This window comes from Rhagoletis pomonella, unplaced genomic scaffold, assembly GCF_013731165.1.
Source record: "Rhagoletis pomonella isolate Grant_MI unplaced genomic scaffold, Rhpom_1.0 Rhpom_scaffold_00346, whole genome shotgun sequence".
Taxonomy (NCBI): Eukaryota; Metazoa; Arthropoda; class Insecta; order Diptera; family Tephritidae; genus Rhagoletis; species Rhagoletis pomonella.
In genome coordinates, this window is record NW_023458900.1 from 59,144 (window position 1) to 61,414 (window position 2,271).

Below are 2,271 nucleotides of genomic sequence, written 5' to 3' on the forward strand. Positions count from 1 at the left end.
GAGAGAATAAAAAATTAATACCTCCTTTAATTTTGGCTTCAGTTAATTTTGGGAACACCACTTTAAGATGACAAAAAGCGTTGCTATTTGCATCCAATTTTTTTACAATTAATGATTGAAACACAATACCCGGCGAACGGCGAAGTTCGCCGAATTGGGCGATGCCGTCGTTCACCGTTCGCCCTGCTATTTCGACTACTTTAACAGAATTAGAGCGGTAACGAAAACAGGTGATACCACTTCGTCGCACTTATAAGTTAGGTGACCATGTTTTGAAAAACGAAACCATATTTAGAAATGATGAAATGATAACAAATATAAATATAATGCAAGGGGGAATTATTATAAATTATTTTATTTTAAGCTAGATTTGACGAATCGATCACTGTATTTTTTAACCGTCAAAAATTATTCGTGTTACATGCTGTTTTCTTCTAAATCTTTGGCATGTACTGCCGCCATCGCCCGGCAGAGCGATAGAAATAAATCTATCGCCACGAAACGCCGCCGAACGAACTTCGCATTTCGCTTTGGCTGTGTTCAATTTCATATACCGGCGGGTGTTCTAATTTTGACAGCGGTAATTTCGCTGTGGTGAGTTCGCCGTTCGCCGGCATTGTGTTTCCACGGTAACAGATGGATTGCACGGAAAAACCGGTTTTCCTATGCGACAGCTTTGCAAACCGTGCAATCCGTGCACCGTGCAAAGGCCTTGCAAGACTGTGAGAATACCCACATAGTTTCATATATCCTAGGATTAAATGCAGTGGTGGTAGGACAACATTTTGAGCTTTGGCCAATGGGACGTTTAAAATTTTTTTCCTGCCTATTTGATCCGGCTCTCTGAATGGCCATACCTTGCAATCATAACAAACGTCAAATTAAAACAAGAAAGAAAGTCTAAGTTCGGCGCAAATACCGCTCCATGGTAAGCCGGGGTGTATCAATTTTGAGTAAATTAGCGCCCTTAACTTTCGCAATATATAGTTTCAAGCATTTCTGAAAATTACCGTTGTATGAAAAGCGGCCGTAATTTTAGTCCGATTTCAATAATTTTCAACGTTTTGCTTTTATGCGTCAAGCAAAATAACCGTACCGAGTTTGGTACAAATTGGTAGAACGGTTACCGAGATATATATATGTGATCATAAGTGGGCGGTGCCACGCCCATTTTCAAAAATTTTATCACAAACATATTTCTTTGCTAAGAATTGTTGCGACCATCAATTTAGAAAAAATTAGCTTTAATATTAACTGATTTATCGAGGATTTCGTATTTTTCTAATTTACCGTTTTATGGGTTGTGGGCGTGATTATTGTCTGATTTAAAAATTTTTTGGCCATTTGGTATGCTGTTTGGTATGACCAACAACTGCGCCAAGTTTGGAAGAAATTGGTGCAGCGGTTACCAAGATATACACACGTAACCATAAATGGGCGTGGCTACGCCCATTTGCCAAAATGTTTTAATGTTCTTATTTTTCGTCCAAAAATTATTGTAAATATCAATTTTGAGTGAATAATCTCCAGTAGTTACTAAAATATCGCAGGTTTCGTATTTCTGAAAATTACCATTATATGGGAGGTAGGCGTGGTCGTTGTCCCATTTTGCACATTTTCAATACCGCCCGTCCTACGCGCGAAAGAAGTGCAGGTACCAAGTTTTGTTAAGATATCTAAATTTTTACTCGAGTTATCGTGTGCACAGACGGACGGACAGACAGTCACCGCTTAATCGATTTCTCTTTTCATTCTGATCATTTATGTATACATTTGTCTATATCTATCTCAATTCGTTTTGCCTGTTACAAACAACCGCTATGTGAACAAAGTTATAATACCCTTGTGCACAAGTGCGCTCGGGTATAAAATAGCGGTCAAAAAACATTTTTGAGTTGTATAGCCAAAAATAATATTTTTGCAAAAATTTTGTTTTCATAAAAAGTTTAATAACTCAGTAAATTTTCATCCGATTTTTGAAAATAAACACGTTTTACTCGTTGTTAAATTTAGTCTTACAATCAATGTAGGACTAGTATGGTTTTCTTATAAAATAGTGTGTAAACTGCTCACCAAATTTGAAAAAAGTTGAAAAAAGTAAAAAAAAAAAATTACACACAGATCTCTTAAGGTTTTTTTATTCGCATATATATCGTTCAAAGGCCCAAGTTTCTTATTTTTAAACCCGGCAATAAACCGAAATTCAGTTCATAATGAACTAAGTTACAGGCTTATAAGTGCTTGTTTTACTCGAAAAGACCTACCAGAAAA